Source organism: Anser cygnoides, chromosome 5 (genome assembly GCF_040182565.1).
Source record: "Anser cygnoides isolate HZ-2024a breed goose chromosome 5, Taihu_goose_T2T_genome, whole genome shotgun sequence".
Lineage (NCBI taxonomy): Eukaryota > Metazoa > Chordata > Aves > Anseriformes > Anatidae > Anser > Anser cygnoides.
Window position 1 is genome coordinate 62,332,614 of NC_089877.1, and position 22,204 is coordinate 62,354,817.

General features: G+C 44.4%; 1 long non-coding RNA gene across 2 annotated transcripts; it reads right to left on the reverse strand.

The window, feature by feature from the left end:
* Positions 1-1,716: 1,716 nt before the first annotated feature.
* Positions 1,717-7,604, reverse strand: LOC136791003 (uncharacterized). Of its 2 annotated transcripts, none has more exons than XR_010832046.1 (3): positions 6,802-7,604; positions 4,901-5,042; positions 1,717-4,076 (listed from the first exon to the last, which is right to left on the reverse strand). It is a non-coding gene; the product is annotated as an uncharacterized lncRNA (long non-coding RNA). The 2 variants fall into 2 exon arrangements; XR_010832045.1 differs by lacking the exon at positions 1,717-4,076 and adding an exon at positions 4,110-4,385.
* Positions 7,605-22,204: the final 14,600 nt, after the last annotated feature.

Here is a 22,204-nt window from a genome sequence, read left to right on the forward strand (position 1 = left end):
ACTTGGCATTTGTGTTTGCCTGCTCTTTGGAAGGCACACAAAATTCTGGGGAAGACGGCTAACCCGAGCTTTATTACCTGAACGTTTAATTTCAGCTTTTCATATTCATGGCTACCGCCATGCAAGATCCATTTATGTGGAAGTGAGAAACAATAAAATCCCAGCTACGTTTGCCGTGCTGAAAATGGACATCTGTTAATAGCAATATTATTTCTAATGAAACATTATGTACACAACTGGTTTAATGTGGGGCTGCCATTTGGGAGAAGTGGCTTTTCATGGGAATAATCCATGTACTTCCAGCTCCTGATTGTTATTTTATGGCAATATAATGCATGACAACTTTCAGAGTAACTCATAACAGACAATTTGCCCCTACCTCTCCCAGGGCTCTTTGAAAAACTGTGCCTTTTCCTAATCAGATTTCGGTACTGGGGGTTACACAATCATTTTCTTTTCCTTTTCTATTTTTTTTTTAACATAAATATCCTTAGAGAAAGCAAAAGGAGAGACAGAAAGAAGGCCAGGGAGAACAGCCAGCAGATAGTGATATTCCTGACAACAGGCTGTGAAAGGGAGGGTCTGGCATTGCGGGTCCTGTACCCAGCACACCAGTGAAATACAGCTCCACCTAGAGACAGGGGGCACCCATCCTGCAGAAATCATGGATTTTGGAAACCACGGCCAGGAACAATGGGGAGATCTTATTCTCCTGCAGAGTGGCAAGTAAAGATTCACGCTGCTTGGGATCAGATAGCAAGCCTCCTGCTTTGTGGCTGACGATAACCTCTCAGCAAAGTAACTTTATCTGCAGCAAATTATTCCTTAGCTTCCCATTGCAGGATTTGCTTCACCTTATTCTGAAGCAAGTGGTGCTGCCTTCTATCTGATAGAGAGTTAGGGGGATGTCTGCTTTGATTTATTAGAGAAGTTCCCATGGAAAGTGCTCCAGCAAAGTAAGAAAATCTCATCCAGAGATTGCAAAGAGAGAAATTCACTGCATTTCTTTCATGATGACCAGGTTAACCAACTATGCAGAGATTTGAACACACAGATAGAAGGTCTCTGATGTTTAGCAGGCCAGTAAAATACATGTTCTCTCTTCTGGACGTACAGCTTCAAATGATCTGTGGGTCTTTTGTTCCCCTGAGCCTCCCAATCCACATCTTATCACTTTTTACTGAGCAAACTGGGCATTTCCCCTAGTTGTTTATTCTCAGTGATGTAAATGTGACATTGACCCTTCCTAACTGTCCATTTCATGTATTCACAGCCCAAGGCTGTGTGAACGGATCTGACACCCAGCCCTGCCTGTCCTCGCTGCACCAAGGGAAGACATCGCTGCTGCTTTAATTCATCTCACCATTTTTGCTGGCAGTTACGTCACCCATCACAGCACTGGCAGAAAGGAACATGCACCCCTGCTTGCCAGGACAAAACCAGGCAAGCTTTGTATTTAAGGTACTGCTGAACTTTTATTTCTAAGATGCTGGACCGAGAGTCAAAGCCGCTCAGGCTGACAACATGTTTCCTTCTGCCATCTCCATCACAGGGAGTGTGTGTGTGTGCAAGCAACTCAAGCCACAGCAGAGCTCACCAGATCCCCTTTAGGGGGCTTCAAACCTCTGTGAGGCCCAAACATCACAAGGCAAAAAACATCACAAGGCAAAAAAAAACTTTTCTTAATGAAAGTATTAAAAAGATAGCAAAGTCCAATTTCTCAGTATAGATACTTCAACTGCACACAGATCCTGTATTTACACATGCAGAGTGGAATTTGCACATGCAATTAAGTTGATTGACATTTTCTCACTGCGTAGATACCTTCATCAGCAAACATTTGTGCAAGCAATCAAGTGAGCTATATATTTAAATACCCACCCTGGCATGCAAGAGGAAATGGTGAGGAAACAGCAAGGACACAACTTAGATGAATTCATCTGAGCACTTGTCAACAAATGTAATGAACAGGAAATCAGAGAAGCAAATGACAAAAGCCATGGGTTCTGGGAAAAGAGCCTAAGAGATGGTGTTAAAAGTGTCTCAGGAACAAGCAAAGATCACCTGATATGTCATTTTTGTCATAATTAGTTGGCAAAGAAAATAGTGAAGTCAAAGTCACAGTGGTGCATCGCAGCACTCCTGTTAACAGAGCAAGGCTATCGATCCCATCACTCATTTATTTAGGAGACAGAATTTTAAACAGGAATGAGGACGTAGTTACCATCAAACCAGCTGTCAGCTGGGTGTCACCCTAGGCAATTAGCATGCTCCTAATGGGCTACAAATTTTAAGCCCAAATTCTGTCCTCAGATGCTTGCATTCAGCTCACACTGACTTTGCAAAGTACATGGTTTAGAGCACAGAAACAAGAGAAGATCTGCAGGTTGATACTGCAGAGGGTTTAGACAAACAGTCTTGGCTGGGAGGAAAAGGAGCAGGAGAGGAGATCTACCATGGATGCTGCTAACAGAGCAGAAAGCATGAAAAACCCTCCTTGCTAGACTAAGTAAGGCTGCAAATGTGCTGTCTTCTGCCCAAGACAGCACTGGAGATGGACTGTAAGTACATTTGTAAGCACTACAGGTAGTTAGCTATTAATATTTCTGGGGCTGATCCTTGGCAGGTGTAAGCCATCCAAATTCCACTGATTTCCTGGTTTCATACCAGCTGTGGCTCCATCCTTGTGTTATTATTAAAAACAGTAAGTCTCCTCTTTGGTCCAAATTTAGTTCTATCTATGCCACTGTGGCTGGATTAGCTCCACTGAAACGAACGGAGAAAAGTCTAAGCTCACATGTTGGAAACGAACGTGGCTGCAACATTTGTTCAAGTAGAAAAGAAACACCTTCATACACTTGTGTGCAAACGTATTTCTTGCATATTACACTGACTGAACATTTTCCCTTAGAAAGAAGGGAAAACAAACTACTTTCCCTTCAGGAAGTGACATTTTGTGCAAAACAAGATTTCCCACACAGGGAAGAAATGTTTCCCAGAAACGTTCCAAAGAGAAAACCGATGGTTCTTGTTTTGTTCTACATCTGCTTGAGCCAGCACACTGCGCTCTGGGAGACTTGCGATTCCTCCAAGCAACTCAGCTGCTGGAAGAAATAAGGGCACATTATGGTAGAAACAGTTCAGGCAGTGGTGGGTTTGTCTGGGATCACAGGAAGCAAAGCTACAGCTCCCGTGAGCATGGGGCTGTTCAGGCAGACGTGAATGATGACCTGATTCAAGCAAAACTCTTTCATTTTAGCTCAAAATGTCAACATGAAATGCTCTGACATTTGCAAATCAATTCTTTTTAAGGAACTATGTGTTCCAATTTGAGATGAAAACAAATATGAAAATACCAGAATTTCCCATGGGACAGAAATCCGGTTTTTCAACGAACAGTAAGAGATCTCTATTGAGAGGTCACTTCTTTATTACAAAGCCATTGCTTTCTACGTCTGTGCCTGAACTAAAATAAAAGATGGTCAGGGACAAAACGCTCTTCTCAAACATAGATGGCCAACTGTGTTCCACCATGCACACAGCTGGCTCCTCTGTCACACTGGTCATGGAAGCACACAGTTGAATACTCCAGAACAGAGGCAGGGAGTGAGATAATATTAGAACTGAAGAAGAACGAAGTGACTTTTCAAAGTCCATCCCATACACACACTCAAAGCAGGGCTAACTTCAAGTTTTGGATCAGGTACCTCAAGGACTTATCCATCCAGTGTTGTACATCTGCAAGGATGGAGCTCCCACAACCTTCGCGATCCCCTGTTCCAGCGTACCCTCATGTGGAGAAGTTTTTCTTAATACCTAACTGGAATTTTCTATGACACAATTTGTGACTGTTTCCTCTTGTCCTTTACCTCCAAGAATAATCTGGCTCTGTCTTCTGTATAATGATTAATTCATTGAAGCCAGCTTGTAGATCTCCCTTCAGCTTTCCCTCCCTCTGGCTGGACAAACCCAGCACTCCCAGTCTCTCTGTGCGCATCCTGTGCTGCAGGCTCCTGGTCACCTTGATGGCCTCAGCTGGACTCACTCCAATTGGTGTCCTTCTGGTACTGGAGAGCCTGAAGCCGTACACAGAATTACATATTTAATCAGTGAGTGGGATGGATGACAAGGAGTTTGGTGCTTGAACTCAATCCTCGCACCTCCTTCACTTAGCAGCACAGTCTGTCTAATGGCTTTAATGGCATTTTCTAACTCTTAGCAGTGACAATACTCCTGGCACACCTCAACTCTCCAGGCTTCAAAACGAACCAGGGCAATTTGTACCAGGTTTGGATGACGCTGGCTCACTTTGGCTGACTCCTGGGCACTTCTGTTACCATTTTCATTCAATCAGATGAAGCCATGATTGCAAATCACTTCCCGGCCTATTTCAAGAGGCAAAACATGCGATAACACAACAAATGTTCCTGGGGAGAACAACCCAGTTATGGAATTTATAGACAGGTGATAGCATGTAGAGCTGTGGATTGTGTTTGTGTAGGGGGCAAATACCAGTGTATGTGCAGAACAAAATGGAAAAGTTAACATTCAGGAAGAGCAGCATGTAATTCTCTGCACCAAAGCACATGCTAGCCATGCTACAAAGCTGTCTGCAAGGAAAATGCTAAATGTATTTTCAAGCAGCTTTTCACTGGTGAGGGCTGGAAAGGAAAGAGAGAGGCCAGCCCTCTACAAACCTTCACCCAGTGCTCCGTGGAGAAACAGTGACATCAGGAAAACCAACTACAAACCACCAGAAAGTGCCCCACACATGCTGTGTGAATAAATGCCACTCCTTAGGACTGCCTTCTCTTGAGACCTTGATCATGAGTCTGGGCACTAACTGCTTTTCCCCACCCCACAAACCTTCCCTTATAAAAGACACCCTGTGCTGGGATACCTGCTTTGTTGGTTGCAATTAACAGTGTGATTCCACGGGATGCTCCATCTTTCTTGCCAGAGGATGAGCTTGTTTTCTGTGCCTTGTTACCAGGGGGTTGCATCTGGCCAAGGCAGGGCTTTGCTTCCCAGACTCCTGATACCTGTGCAATTTAAATTTGTGCAATTTAGCTGTGGAGGAGACCCCCAAATCCTCAGAACATGAAGCTCATTCATCCTGTAGTCTCATCTTCTCTTCTGTTCCAAAATATTTAGCCTTTACATTTCAGCCACACAACCAGGACACCAATGATTAAACCCAAATTTCTACATTGTCACAGTTATACATCTCCTGTCTCTAACCTCTTTAAATAGAGTTGATTAATATTCAGACTTTGCAATCCCTTGATTAAACCAGACACCCAAAAGGAAGGCACTAGTAGAGACCAGTTGCCAAACTGGAAACTCCAGGTCAAAAACAAAGAAAGAGGAAAGAAAAACAACAACAAAAAACCCACCACCAACCAGCTCTTTCATCTGCTTCCTATGAAGTCTCAGCTGTGCCTGTGTCACTGTGCAGAAGGCAATAAGAGACGATGGCGACAGATGGGGAGCTGAGGACACAATTCACCCAGCCTTCAAGAAAGCTTACGGTCCCGTACTATACATTAATCCACAAGGTCAGTAATGGGGAGGGGGGGAGACACTAACTGTGTAAGCAGATAAAGCATTAAGATGGAGGTAGCAGACAAAGCAGGCACGTCTGTACTGTTTAGCGTGGATGGGGGAATCTGGAGGAATGTCACAGGGGGCATTTCAGCTGCAGGGCCCTTTGCCAAAGGCACGGCCAAAGGGGAAGAAAAGAGCAGAAGGAAATAAATGGTGCAGGAGACACTCATCCAAGTGACAGTCAGTGCTGAACAGGGAGTAAATTAATCCTGGATGACACCGACAGACTAGGATTAAGTAGCTCACCCATGTCATTAGGTTGCATGCACGTATAGATGAGCTAACAAAGATAGGGACAATGCTTACCCCAAATAATTGAGGACACAACAACAACAAAAAAAAAGGGTCAGGAGAAGGCTACAAAACTAGTACATCAGGAAGCTTCCAGAGAAGGTTTTCAAGTCAGCCCTTTCCTCAGTCACTCCCTTGCTAAAATATCTATTCCCATTCTGATCACCTCTCCTCTCACCTACTTGACTTCCCTTTTTCTAGCTTCTCTCCTTCTCCTCCAGCCTGTCCAAATGCCAGTTCCTTTGATTTACCACACGTTGTCCTGCTCCCCAATCACTACACTACCTGCAAGCCTTCTGCACAATCTTGTAAAGCTCCATTTCTTTCATAAAAACTATCACTGTGGTGCTTCTGATGAGAGGCAACTTGCCAAGAAATCTTAACTCAATCACTAGCCATCATGAGTCCAGAGCAGATATAACCAATGCACATCACTTTCTAAATGGTTAAAGCTTTTAGGATACTCTCACCGAGCTGAGGCTGCTAAACAGTGGGCTCTGGTTGTCTCTTGCCTGCCCCACCGACTTCACGTATGACTGGATGCATCACCTTGGTTCTGCAGTTTAGTTCCTCCTGCCCTTTGCCAAACTCCAATTTACTTCCCCCGAAATCTGCCCAGGTAGTTCCTCTTGCATTGAAGCTGTGAAGCACATAGAGTACAGCCTCCAGGCATGGCTTCAGGGCTGGTTTAAAACAATCTGTGAGAGCACTGCTGTCAATAAAGGACAGGGCTGCATTTTTCCTCCTTGCCCTTCACATTGGTTGATATGCTCAGAAATCAATTATTCACAGGGTTGAGCTACAATTCATTGCAGAGCTGCGAGGACTCTGGAGGAGTGGGCACAAGGGAAGAGGCAGACATGCACATTTGGGGATGGAAGCAGCAAGTGGCTTCAGACTCACCTCTGAGCTCTCCTGTAGTACTGGGAATAAGAGAGCAGGACCCTGCATAGTGCTGCTCCATCCATAGACTCGAGGGACATTGTACTTTGAGCTTCTTACAGCGCTTGCCTGGTCAGGGTCCTCAGCGCTCTCTCCCAGCAAACATTCACTCCCGTACACTGGAATAATGAAAACTAAAGATTGGTAATGTTCACATCAGTGTGAAAGTGGTTTAAATGACGTGTTCGGTAAATTAAAAAAGGATCAATCTCACTCAGAGCTAGCAATGAGATAAGACTTAACTACACATATCACCCAAGTGGGAAAGAGAAAAGTGCTGTTTACCCTCTAAGACCCCTGCTAAAGGCATCTCTGTCCAGACCAGGAACATTCACCAAAGATGTGTAGATACCCTTTTGTTTCAGTTTTCCTTCCTCAAGACTGTTGCAATTAGCATTTCTTAATGCAGCTCAGCTGAAACTGCCACTAATGCAATCCGAAGTTGCTAACTGCAATGTCATTGTGCACCATAACGAATGTTTGCTTAAAGATCAATAGGTGAGGCCAGTGTTAATTGTTAAATTAAACATAAACATTGTCAAAACACATCTATCATTATTCTTCCACCTGATGACATGAACCTGGAGATGCCTTGGTGACCTTATATTCGGGCTCTGTGACCTTCAGGTGCTTTGCATCAGATTATCTTCACCTTCCGCAAACTTTGTGTTTTAACTGATCGTTTTAGAATACAAAAGATTGCAAAACTTGTGCAGGCTCAGGAGGGTTTTCTCTGAAAAACAGTCTCTGAGGGGGGTGAAAACCTCTATAGGGTACTTAGGAACATCTGTAGCGTACAGGGAAATTTGGAGTTAAATATGTCTCAATCTAGCTGCAGCCTTTTGTGGTAACATCCATTTCTGTCCTGCTTAGATTAGCTGCTGGACTTACCAGCAGAATACAGTATTTCAGGAGTCAATTTTCAGATGCTTTGCCAACTGGTGGGCTTCAGTTCCTGCTAACCAGTCGCAGGAAGAGTTACAGATCTGAGGATGGGCACTAAGCATGACGCAGGAAGCTGGTACCGATGAACATTAAAAATATTGGGTTAGAGTCCAGCACAAGCACTACTGCTCTCAGTGACCAAGTGCGTAGTTACACTGGATTTAGCAGTGAACAAGATCTCATTCCTGCCCCTCTCCACCTTCCCCTGTGCTGCTGTAGCCAGGTAATCAGAGTTTGCCAAAGGTGCAGAGAGCCTAACATAACAATTGTACCATGCATTATCTTCTATATGTCTTAGGACGTTAACATCAGTGTTGAATTTGAAGGGCCATCCTAAGTCACCATGTCTGGTTCTTTACATCACGGAGAGTAAAACTGCACAGATTTCATCCATTTATCAAACAACACCTTAAAACCATTGAGTTTTTTGTCCCTGTTACACTGGTGGGGTCTGTTGCAGAGCCCCTTCCTCTGACAGTAAAAAGCTTCCTTCTAACTTCCAGCCTTGATTTATTCAGAGCCAGTTCCTGCCTATTTGTTCTTGTGCCAGCATTTCAGCTTATATAGCTCTTATCCCTCCCTAGTGTTTACCCCCCTGATGCATTTCTGGAGAGCAGGCCTATCTCTCCTCAGTCTTCATGTTATTAGGCTGAACAAGCCCTGCTCTTTCAGCCTTCTTTCATAAAATAGGTTCTCCATTTCCCTCGTCACCCCAGTAACCCTGCCATTCTTAAACATGGGTAACCACAACTGTCCCACTCAGGTTTTCCTTGGTGTCTCATACAACGATATTAACACTACCGTAGTTGTACAATAAAATGCATAAACTCTAGGAGTGTGGTTTTTCCGTTCACAGCCAGGCTGCAGAGTGGTCCATCTTCCTTCCCAAAGCATTTAATGCTCCCAATGCTTTCACTACGTCTGTCTTCCAAGCTGAGGAGACCGTCCCTTAGGGTAGCAACTTCTGTTATTGGGTCCCATGTGCACTGACTTCGTACTTCACAATACCCAAATTCTCTAAGTTGATCTGAATCAACAGCGCTCCCAAATTTTCTATCAGCAGTGTGCTTCATTAGCTCAAGCAACTCCAAAACCACTTTCCACTTTCCCTTTTCTCCTTCCCAAGACATCTGCATCCGTGCCTCTTACACCACTCTTTCCCCACAACAGAACACAGGTTTTAATCCTCGTCTTCTCCATCACAAATTCCCTGTACAGCACAATATATTCAATGCTTAAGAGGAGCTCAGCTAGACTGGGGCATCACACTGGCCTTGATTTCTGTTCAGTGAAAGCTCTCCAAGGAACCTGGCACAATCTACCATTCGCAAACCCATCTTGTATTTATCCCACTTCTCCTATGCCTTTATGTGTTCAGTTATTTCAAAAGCTGTTCTTAAAGCATTGCACAGTACTGAGATATGGCCAGGAGTTTCCCTAATCACTTTTCAACAGCTGCTCCATCCTTTATTACAGGTACTGTGCTTACTACTCTTCAGTCAAACGCTCGGGGCAGAGTACTCAGGCTCTGAATGGTTTATTTAGTATCTTTGCTATGGGGACAGTGATCTCATGTGTCATGTCTCTCTTTGGGCCTGATCTAACCCTTACGGACCTGAACACATGAAGCAGTTTGAGTTCTGCATTGCATGTGACCCTCCCCGGTTCCATTCACCTATTCCCTTTAGCCATCTTCATCCTTAAGGACAGCTGAGACAGCGTCCCTTCAATGTCTGGATGACACACACTACCCCCTAACCCATGCTTATTGCATTCTTTCTCTTTCCATTCATATGGCTAGTGACCTTTTTATTCTTTCTTTTCATTACTTTACAAGATCCTCTCACTTTCACATCCTAACTTTAGCCCTTCCTCTCCTAACCTTCAAGACATGGCTTCTTTACCTGATCTATCCTTTCTTCCATTCCCTGTATACTCCATTTTACTCCAGATACCCTAGGTTTCAAGGCTACTATTTATTTGCTGAGGTCTAAAACTCTTCCTGACAGTTTTTTTCTGTTGAGCAACACAAATTCCAGATAACTTCTACACCTTGTTTAAAGGAAATCTCCATCATTTTACATCTCCAAACCTTTGAGCTGTCCTGCCCTCCTAATTTTACCTTCTTCAGACAACGACACGAGATACTGCTGGCCGTTTCTGAGGACTCCCTCTTTGCCCTTCTTACAGGAGGCCTGACACCATTAATTCCATGTATTACACTAGTGTTACTACCTCCACCCTTCACAGTTACTCAGTTATAGGCAAGATGAATCCTGAATGGCTGCACACACAGACTGTCTTCACAGCTCTAGGTAGCTTTGCAGTAAGAGGGAACGTGAGAAGCGTCACCTATCTGGGCTCTGATATATAGACCTGCTTTTTGTAGTTATCAACTGATGCTAGGCAACACCTCAAGCACCAGCTGCAATTGTGAACCTAGGTTAGCAGGTAACAACTCTTCTGCACCATGATCATCCCACAGATCAAATTCTCTGCCTGCGTGATTGAAGCTACATGTCTCTCTTCAAGTTTGCACTGGCATGACTGAACTGTTATCGGTGTTACACAGAAATAAGTTGCCTTCTGATGGGATTCTGGAGTGGAGCATTGCGTAAAACCCTGCAGTTTTAATTTGCTGGAAGGAAGAATACCACTTTGATATTCATCCTCACTTCTGTCAAACAAGATACGTGCTCTGATCTGCCATGACTGCAATTTCATAACTTCAGAAATACACAGTCACACAGCAGTGAGGACGTGTTTTTGCTAAAGTCAACAAACCTAACATGATAGTGTTTTAGGCTTCCTGTTATTTTTCACTGTGCTGTTAAAGCAGTTTGGTCCTCGCCTAATAAACACATTTATTCATGTTACACAGATTTGAGATTTGATAATTACGTAAAGAAGCATGGAAGTCTCAAGCATAACAGGATCCACAATGAAAAAGTAATAATAAAGAAACACTGAAAATTTCATCAAGATAAGAAGGACAGGCAGAACTAGAATTAGGAGGAGTGCTAAAAAAATGAAAGCAGCCTACTTACCTCCTGTTCTCTTTAAAAAACCTGGGGAAAAAACAAAACAAAACAAAACAAAGCAAGAGATGGAAAGAGACAGAAGTCTCCAGATTTCAACTTCTCCACACCATTAATTATGGCAGTTAGAAGAATCAAGCGCTTTGGACAGATTTTGCCTGGATTCAGGAAAGCGCTTTAACATGGGTTTAAGTTTACCCTCTGTTTGGAAAGTACTTAAGTATAGGCTTAACTTCGAGCAGACGTTTAAGTCCCCTTGACTTTAACATGTGCTCAAGTGCTACCTACAAAGGAAGCATTTTCCTGAAGCAGGAGACCATCTTGGCTTAGGCACTGGATTAGCTGTCAAGAGACGGGGATTTGTTTCTGTCTCTACCCCTGGCCATTGACAGGGTGAGCCCAGGCAAACAACACCCCTTCTCTGTGCTCAGTTTCACCACCTGTAAAATGGAGCTAACTGCACTGCCATTTGCAAAATGCTCTAACACTACGCATGAAAAGCACTATATTTAAGAAGTACCCACTTGTATCATACCCAGGTCTTTTTTGCTCCTTCCTTTCAAACATCTGGTAGTGGCAACTACTGGAAAACAAGGGATCTCAGTTTCATATTCTCCTTTTCCTTCCCTGTTAATTCCGTATAAGGGTCAATTGTATTGGCTGATTTCTGCGTTTTATACACCTCTTAGGGACACCTATCTTTTTTTTTTTTTTTCCTTTTCTTTTTCTTCTATTTTAACATTAAAAACATCCAGCGAAGTTAATGGGTTATTAAGTTGTTGGATGCATTTTACACCTTCATATGTGAAGTGAGTTTGGATTTTCATTAGTTAGAGCTAACACCAATTTTCAATAAAATATTAACCAAACACACACAGAAATAGTTCATGTGGATCTATCCACTCCTTCAATAAAATTAATAGACTTAGATATTTACTCTTGCCCCAGCAGTAATATTTTCCCACATTACATTTCAAACAATGAAATGACACTAAATTCATTTAAAACAAATTTATATTATTGTTATTTTAAACAATGCTTAATTCAATTTCAGTGTTTGGCATGCAGCGTTTGAAAATATCAATATTATTGTTTAATGTAAAAAAAAAAAAAAAGAACTTAGCTGCAAATTATTAGCATATGCATGCTACCCAAATGACTTCTAGGGCTGGTATTTACATTAAACTGAAAATGAGCAAAACCAGCCAGATGTAACTGTGTGCCATTCAGAGAATGGGGTTGCGAAGATATATATATTTATTAAAGAAAGGCATTCAGCCCTAATTTCACTGCTTTCACCTGCATTTGGGGAGCGTTACCACTTGTTTCCTAGGGCTGAACTGAAGAGAAAAGAGAGGGACACGAAAATGAAGAGAGATGGGGAGACAGCCCATGCATTGCTCGCTGTGGTGCTTTTGGGGCTGTATTTGTCACTTGCAGACCTCCATAAACTTGGGAAGTAACATAATTCCCCTCACAGGTGGGGAAACTGAGGCACTGAGGCTGTACCATGGAAGAAGCCAGATTTGTGCCTGTGCAGATGGGGACATCAGCCCCCCGCCATTGCAGTCTGTTCTCCCAGCCACGGCCTGGTCCTCTCCTGTCCTTATCTCCCTCCTTCTCCTGCAGTCAGCACGGCTCCTTGCACACCGGGGGCTGTCCTGGGTGAGGAAAGGCCCTGGCTGACGGCTTGTCCCCCTCAGGCGGCTGTGGTGAGGCCTCCCATCAGGGCTGGGGGCGGCAGCAGCCATTTTGTGCGTGCCTTCTGCTGCTGCAGCCTCCCGTCTGAGGGGGCAGTGCCTGGAGGGCAGAAGTGTTATTACTTAATAACAGTATTATTAATAGTATATATAATAACCTATATTGTTATAATTTCAATACATTATTATAAAACTTAAATTAGCACACATACTGCAAGGAAACTATATGGCAGCATGGAGCAGGGCTGGCAGAGTGCAGTCCACAGTGGGTGAATGCTTCAGAGAGACAGCTCTACCCAGATGTTTCCTTAAAAAAAAATAAATCAGATGCCTGCTATCCTGGCTTCCCCATAGTATTCTTGGGGAAAAAGGTATTTTTTATCCTTTGGGACAGATGTTTTGGCTAAGGAAGAGGAAGGGGATTGTAAGTAAGAGATGGATGAAAGGGTTTGTAAGAGGAGGATGGTAAGAGGAGTGAATCAAGACAACCTCCGAGGAAAACATGAAGTATTAAACATGTGACCTGTGCAGATATTTTAGTCTCCTACTAAGTTATTTGGAACAACCGTGAGGCAACAGATACCCTGACTTCAATCCCCAGTTCAGTGCTATGGTCTCCAGACTTGGTATTTAGATTTGATCTCTACCTGCCAATTGTGGTCCTTCAAAGCCCTTCTAACAAAGAAAGGCTTGCCATTTGAGGATGCCTTCTCGATGTTCAGCACTCAGAGGAGCTCTGATTCAGAATAAAACAAGCAGCTAGAGGAGTGTGTGGGTATTTAGCTAATTATACGTTTGGTAAATTTGTGTTTTAAAACAATGCTGCTTGTCTCCTCCCTTTGCAGAGTGCCAGTTTACTGGAGCGTTTCCCATGGATTGGCAATTAAATGTAATTAGGTCTTGTGATTTCTGCATTTGTCTTCATGTCACAAAGTTTACTACTGAAAACGCTCATTTTGGTGGTAGGCATTTTCTAATTGCTTACAGCCTGCAGCAGTAATGGAAACCATTGGCAGCCTCAGCACCTGAGTTTACTGTTGGATCAAGATATCGCTCTATGCTCATGTTTTCAGGAGGATTTTGCAGCTCCAGAAGCCAGCCTGTATCTTGCCTGCATCAGCTGCACTGAAGTCAAGTATGGTAGACTTACACCAGCAGAGGATGTGCCTGCTGGCTGACACAGCAAATCATCTAGTATTTTGGGAGGTGGGAAGGAAGTTAAAGCCCATGTTTAGCAGTAGCTACAAATTTAAAGAGGACAAAGCAAACTCTTTTTCTTACAGGACAACATCTCTGTGTTTAAGTGCTAATTTACAAACCCTTTGGAATTCAGCTTTGTGACTGATTTTATCTCAGTGCTATGCAAGGCATTTTTGTGCAGTCTGTAGGAGGGACCAATTTGCTGTCCTTTTCCAAGGAGGATAGAACAAGGAGCAACAGGTTTAAGATGCAAAGAAAAAGCTGAACCAGTAGGAAAATCTTTGCAGAGTAAGAATTGCAAAGCAGTGAACTAGAATAATGGTGCTACAGGTTCTTTTAAAGTGGAGATCTTTAAGAATGGGTTACGGAAATAGCTAGCAGAAGTGATTTAGGTTTTATTGGATACTGGAACAGAGAGATGGACTAAAGAGCTTTCTAAGAGTCTTTTAAGCCTTATATTTTGGTTTTATGAGTAGTAAGAGTAGTCTTTCTCAGCCCACCGTTGTCTCACTGTATTGTCTCACGGTGTGTGCATTTGTTACGTAAGTCATATGGGCACTGGTCCCCTCTCCTGGCTGGATCTTCTAAGCTCTTAAATGCATTCCCCTGAAGAGTGCATAGCAGAAGGGCGTATTTGACAAGCACAATTGGAGATAAGCAGCCCTGAGGAGTTTTAGGACACCGAAGAAAAAAATAATCTTCTGGTTTCTTCCTTGCACAAAAAAAAAAAAAAAAAAAAAAAAAAAAGGTTTTAAAATAACTCCATCCCCTCTGGACTGCAGAAAGAGACACTCTAAACCAGATAATCTCCAGCTCTTAGACAGAACATTTTCTCTGTTGATCTCACAGATCTTTGCTAAGGAGGTCAGCAGTGAGATCCTGTTTTGCTGAGGAACGCAGGTGTGCAGATCTGAGTTGTGGCTACACCACCAGGTAAGCACAAGTGGGGGCTGCTTTTTCTGCTCAGAGGCAGATCCAGGCTGTGCCCAGCCCTTCTTGCAGATGGGGAACACCGTGCATCTGTGTGGGCAGACCAGCTGGATCCCAGCAGAGCTAAGCTTGCCACGTCTAAGTCCATCGGCAGACACCATAAGACCAGCTCTTTCTTAGCGTGCTGCAGATGCTTTGTGCCTCGCCGACTGCTTGGCAACATGGACAGAGGCATGTGTAGGTCACAAAATATAGTGATTACTCTTGTTCCTCATCCTCACCATGCTGTGTAGGCACATTACTAGCAGCTGGCTTATGCTCACCCCACAGGTCATAGGATAGAGTAGAAGTAGAGCAAAAAGCACCATCCAGTTGTCCTGATGCTTTCAAGGCTTGTGCCTTTGCCTGGAGCAAGCACACTTATGGATGACGCATGTGGTTATGCACGTTCCGCCCGCAGAGACTGCAGCTCTTTGTCTAGTAAATGCTGCTGTGACAAAGCTGTTCCCTATCACTCCCTTTTATTAAACATTTGCTACAGCACTGGCTCAGTGTTTTTCTCAAACTCCACAATTTTGGATTTAGGATTGACAATAGTGAAGAAGCACAGAAACCGTATATGTGTACACAGGGATAACACCTAAAAATTCAAGGCTGATGGCCCTGACATCACATAAGACATTTATTTGTTTCTTCAGTCAAGCTTTGGGGAAAAAATATCCTAAAACTATCTAGTTTATTTTTGTCTGGAACTGCAGGGCAGATGAGTTTTCCAGAAGGGATAGAAGGCTGCCATTGATTTTATTATTGAGTCAGTTTTAATGAGTCACAGTATTTTTGGAAGGCTTTTAAGATTACTGTAAAGTGCTTAGTTACAGTGGCTACAGGTGCCAAGGCAGGAAAGGAAATAACAAAGAAATGCACAGCAGCTGTATCGCTACGCTTCCCCTCAGAACTGGGATCAGCAGAACAACACACATGGAAAATGCAAAAGAAAATAGGAGAAGATGTAAGAGATGACAGAAGTCAGCATGGTCAGCTGCTATGCTAAAGCAAAATGCATTTTATTTAGGGGACTGTCTAATGCTCCTTAGTCGCAAGTTGGAAAGGGCCACTGACAGACTCTGGATTGCCAGACACTCACATATTTGCCTTTCAAACTGTCCTTTGGTTGTAAGTCATTTGCTCCCATGGCTGCCAAGCTCTACCACTGCCATCCTGTGTAGAATGAAACTGTGGAAACATCTCATTTAGCAGATGAGAGAAAGGAAGGCATAAAGGGGGAAAAGAGATGGTATCAGAGAAAATTTTTTTCTTTGACTGGGATTTGAACAGTTGTCTTTTTTTTTTTTTTTTTGGCCTGTACAATTCTGAAAGACGGAGGGCACGACTTGCAGAGAGCTCACACAGGTGCTGTGTGTTATATGGCACAAAAAATATTCAGTAATTTCTGCTAAAATTACATTCTAAAGCTCAGGGGATGGAAAACAAACAGCCTCAAAAATACAAGGCTAGACCAAAAGCTTCCAGTTACCACATGACGTGCCAGCCAGATTTTTAGATACTTTCCGTGATGTTTGGACTCAGAGCTCGTCGGATGCAGCAACCGTGATTCCAGCGAGCAGGCACTGAGCAGGATCCATTAAAACATGCACACGCCTGCGTTTGCTTCGGCATAGCAAGTGATTGAATGCACAGCTGGATACTTGCATATGCAAATACCAGTCTGTCCAGGCAGATAGCTGCACGCAGCCCAAGGAATCAGTTCTGGCTTTGGAGGCCCATCTTTGCCCTCCTCCTGCTGCCCCCACCCCCTTATCCAGACAGGGACGTGCAGAATATTCTGCGGGCTGCAACAGCAGTGTGAAGGGTCACCGCTGACTTCACAGCATCTTCCAGCACCCTCAGCACCAGCACTGCTGGCCCTGGGGATGCCACATGGCACCCCGGGCTTCAGCCGCCCCACTTTCACACACAGACACGCGTGGGAGAGGCAGGGAGAGCGGAGGAAACTACTCATTGTCTCCAGACCCAGCCTTGTGTCTGCTCTTCATGCGTGACTGGCATGAGTCCCACCGCTAAGTCCTTGGCTGCCGGCCATGCGCAGAGTGGCAGGCACCTGTCCCTGCTGGGAGACCTGGCGACCCCGACTTGCCCTAACGGTTAGTTCTTTTCTAACATCACGTCTACTCGAATTTACCTCAGGATTTCCCCCCTCCGGGTGCCAGGGAGCTTGGCTGATGCCAACTGCTTCACCATGGATAAGGCAAGGAGCGTTCCCAAGCTGCACCCCGGCACCCTCGAAGCATTCAGCTGTACTCTCCTCGCTGGAACAGATGGGGCCCATCAAGGTGTTAGTGTCCTCCACCACATCAGCAAAATACCCCAGCACTGGGACAAAGTCAGGAGAGAAAAACAAACCCTGGTGGGGCTCCCTTTCGACCGTCCTTAAAATGCAGTTGGAGGTGTGCTGAGGAGCAGGCCTGGCTCCGCGCCCCCACCTTGGGGGCAGCAATGGGGCCCGAGATGCTCCCCCGCACCCTTCGTGCAAGGACATCAGCTCTGTGCTCAGGGAATCGCAGCTCCCAGAGCTCTGCACGGCGCTTCTGCTTCCCTTTCTTTGGGAAGCCTGTTCTAACATTTCCCTTTTTCTTTCTAAACCAGGCCGCTCTTCTGCGCACGCAGCAGCACCGCGCACGCACAGACCGAAATGCCTTTCACGAGCTGTCTCCAAGTGGCTCTGCTGGAGTGGGGGATAGGGAATTCCATCTCACTGGAGAGGAAAAAGAGGCCGGCAAGGACATTTTTTTTCCCTTTTTTTTTCCCCAGGATGTTTAGAGCAGAGATAGGACTAAGACATCGATGTCCTTATTCTGCAGCCTGTTTCTTACGTAAAACTCTCCTTTCTTCAGCGTTACAAATGCGAGTAGAAATATTTTCAAAGCGTGGAGAATTTTTGAGTGATCTTCCATTATTTCAGCTTCATTTATGGTCTCTTGTCCCAAGGTAGGCACATTTCGCTTATCCTTCTGAAGAAAAAGAACAGAAGCCTTTGCTTTCTGACAAATGATCTGCAATGGAAATTGGCAGGTTCCGTGCACCTCGTCCTCAATTTTAATGGCGTGAAGTTCATCAGATAGAAAGAATGACAAATGGGATTGGAGAGGCCTTATTTTGCATGGTTGGCCCTTACTATATTGTGTGCGACAAAAGCTGCCTGCTCTGTGATGAGGAAGAGGGGGTGGCTGAAGGCAGAGCATCCCAGCTCTGCTGCCTCATGCTGAGCACTCGGTGGCTCTGCAGCCACCTTCCCCCTTGAGCAATCACGGCCCATGGGTTTTTTCCATCCATCCTATCTCCCCCGAGCACAGATCTTCATGGCCCAAGCTCTCCTCTGCAAGGCTGATACAGTACCTACAGGCTGAAAGCTTTATCTCAGCAGGCTCCGCTGCAAAAGAAATAACAAGAGAAAAACTAAGCATCCAAATCCTCTCTCTCGGAAATCAATGCTCATTTTGTATTTAAGCTCAAAGAGGCGCTAGAGCCAGCATAACCAAGGATGAGGAACAGAAAGGACTAAGCAAAGGGTGCTTTGTGGTAGAACGACAGACCAAGATTGAAGTCAGTAATATTCTCAGGTCTGTTTTTCTGTTAAAAAAAAAAAAAAAAAAAAAAGAAGAAAAAAAAAAAGACTATAAACAGCCTAACAGCAGTGAGATGAAGGAAAAGCCATCATTTAGGGCAGTGGCAACTCGTTAACCCAAATGACCTGCATCTCTGGTGAGCGCTGACCCAAGGACTTGCGAATTTACCTCCGCTGCCCAATAAACTGTCGCTGCCCAGCTTCTCTAATTAAAATAGTCCTGGATTTGCAGGACCTACCCAGAGAATAAACTGGAATTGATCAGATTAGCTAAGCCAGATCATACGTAGAGCATACAGGCTGGCCAACAGCCTACTTTGGACCAGATTAACCAGCTAAAATAATTGGGGATTTTTGCAAAGTCTGCCCCTAAAGACTGGCATTAAAGAAATGCACCAAAGACTGAGCATATATTGCAGCCCATTTCTTTTTACCCTATTTAGTTCTTAGTCTGATGTTCTTTGGCAATTGCTGGGAATCAGCTTTTTATCTTTCACTAACCAGTGAAAAAATTGTCTCTCTACAGCTGCTTCAGGTGAGCTGCGTCAGCAGAAACTGAAGGGTCTCTGAAAGGCTAGGGAGGCTCTATTTAAGGTATTCCCTCACCAAAACTCTGGTCCCCTTATTCTCTCCCACTGCTCCCTGCTTTGCCACCCCTATGTAATGAGGAATAATTTGCTGGGAGTTTGTGGACTGATGCCTGAGCGAGAGCAAAGCTGCGTCTTGTCCTGACTGAGCCAGATGTCCTTGCTGGATAACGACAAGGAGGTAAAAAAAAGTCCTCCAGCCTGAAAAGGGCTGAACCCAGGTGGTCACAAAATGCCCTGGGGCCTACATGTAACATGGGAGCTTTTCTCCTGCTCTCCTGGAGGGAAACGTGCTGCATCCCTCCACCTGCTTACCAAGTTACACGCATGGGAGCCAGCAGCCGCATCCTGGCTGATGTTTCTTCTGAGCAATATGGGCTTCACTGCTGCTCAGACAAAGCAGGTTTTGCTTCCAGAGCCAAATGACTGCAGCCACAGGGAGGAGCAGGAGGAGGAGCAGATCCAGGAGACACCTGAGAGCTGGATTTCCTGCTCCTTTTCTCTTTCTCGCCCTCCTCCCTCAGCAGCCTCTGCCCAAGCCAAGCAGACAGCAGGGCCACGAACATCTTGTTCCCCTCTGTGGAGGCAACCACCCACTTGGCTTGTGCAAACCTCGAGCATTCCCAGCATTGCTTTAGACCTATATACAGCCACTTCAGAGGGGAATCAAGCCTGATGTTTTCTGGGATGTTTCTATGGGGGCTCCTCTTTTCAGCACCGCTGTTCTCAGCCTGCTTCTTTGAGCACATCTGATTTTTTTTATTGAGTTCTTGCTACACAACAGCCATATCTACCAAAATGTTTAAAACATTGTAAAAGTAGGTGTGTTGTATTCAGCTGGTCTCAGCTGTGGGATGTACCAACATTTGCTCACCTCCAACCTCTTTATGAAGTGTCTGTCTGAGCACAGCCAAGAGGGGAACAGAAAACAGGAGGTGATGAATAGGGAAATAAGATGCCGCTGTCCTGAGCCTCTGGTGGTCTGGAGTCCCTGTCTCTGAGCATTGAGGCAACAGAGAGAAGGATATGTCATCAAAGGACAGAAAAAGACCTCTTCTCCGTAATTTAGGCTTTGCAAAGGACACCACTTTGTAACAGAACAGGCTTCTGTTCTGTTTTAAATTGAAAAGTGGGGTGCACTGTCACATCTCTGCCTGTCCTGTAATTCACTCCTCCCTCACCCACCTCTCACCAGCTGAAGGCAAATTTCCTTTCTCATGAGGACTCTTGCATCTGAGCTCAGTGCAGCAGGCTTATTTCGGCCGTGGTATTTGCAAAACCCAGCCCTGCACACACAAGCTACCTGTTCTTCTGCACCCATTACAGCCACCCACAACAACTCTGTGCTTCCAGTCTCGAGTAAGGGAATCTGTTGCTCGCTGCTGGTGAGAGGACAGGACCCCAGGACTGCCACGAGGCAAGCAAACCAAACGCTAACTGACCTGCAAATGAATCTTTACATACCACAAGCCAGGGTGTGCATCTGCTTTATGGGCAGAGGGACAGCTGCCACAGCAGGAGAGAACGGCTCAGTCCCAGCGTTCAGCCTTGGCTGCACCGACCTGACTCCTGAATTTCCACATGTGAAATTTCTACTAAGGTAAAAGAGGCAGCCCTGTACGCAGAACAACTACAAAACACAGTATGAATCAGAGCAGTGAGATGTTCCTCCTGGCTGCTCAGAGGCCACTCGCCTTTAGCTGGGCTCTTACCAAGGTGTACTCACAAGATTTGCTGCAGAATCCACAGCTGAACCCCAAATTTTTCACAAAAGTTAGCATTTCACCCTATTTTCTAGAACTACATCCAGGAGCTAACCTAAGACACCCGCATGAGGGATATTATATAACAATGGAGATTGCACACGTACTTTATGTAAAAACACTTAATCTCACAGCTGCTTCCCTCCCCTACACCCTCGGCAAAATTTTCCTTCCATCTCCCATTTAAATACCTGGTATTAGATCATTTCGCAGGGCTGGCAAAACAAGCACAATGGAGGCAATGTTTGCTCAGATCTATTTTCGTGTGTATGTGCGCGCGTGAATTTTTGGCAGAACCAGTGTTTGCAAGAAGCAGATAAAACTTTCCTGTTCAAGAACCACTGACAGCCAGGAATTGCTGCCTGCCAGCAAATCTCTGCTTACCGAGGGAGATCATGTCATTGTTAGCCAGGTAGAGGGGCTGGAGACAGAAATCTAGAGAGCTTCCTTGTTAGGCTCTAAATGAAATAGTTGTTTAGCAATTAGGCGAAGACAGTAAATCTCTGTGTGCGGACCCACTTCAAGATAAAATCCAAACTTGGTTTGCCCTGCTCGTACAGCACAGATGCATATGCATCCTGGAAGCTACATAACGCGGTAATATTTTATTCACATCACACTCCAAGGAGCTCACTGACTGGAATTCAATAGAAACTGTTCTCTGTGTGAAAGTAATTTCAGAAAGTAATCTAGTTTATGGAAATGAAAGGCATCAAAACACAAAAAACACTGTTTCTGTACAAGTGCTTTGCTTCAAATATTTGACATGGAAATTTATATAATCCCTCTGGGGCACATGGGTTTCATGAGTGTTAACATCTTTTGAAATGAATTTCACAAATGTTTATTTGGAATACCAGGCATACAAATAATTTAGAATATCAAGGCATCTTGTTGAATCAGTCTTAATGATACAGATCTCAGATGGCTGCGAAGGTTAAAAGGTATGAATTTTAATTGGGTGTGTGGAAGATGTCATTTTCAATCATTGCGCCGCATTGCTAAAGCTATCGCTTTCCAATTCTAAGCTTCCCGCTTCCTCCTCCTCCCCTTCTCTCTGTTACTTAAAGACCAAAATGAAACATTTTTCACATTTTATTTGTGTGCTGGGCATGTATTAAATACAGAGTTTTGCTGCCTATCTCGGTTTATACAGGACCACATCACCGTTGTATCGCAACACTTCTCAAGCAAGAAAGAGGTTGACTTTTTCCAGACAGATAGCGGTATATTGTTATTCCAGTCTTATAAAAAGTTAAACGATTAAAGGCAAACAGTGTCGAGGCCATCTACAGCACAAATGGTTGCTAAGAACCTGGTCAAAGTCAGATTTTACGGCTGCCTTCTCTCTTCCCTGCTCCCATGGTGGGCCCTACTTACTCAACAGCATAAATCAGAAATGAAATTATTTTGCTGTTTAAAAGCCAGTTTTAATTAGTAGACCTATATTTGTTCCTGGCTTTGGACAATGTGATGGCTAAGCATGAAAAGAAAAACTAACTGGGTACCTGTTAAAAGATCTTTGTCCAACCTGTGTGGCAAAGGAGCAAGGATCCTG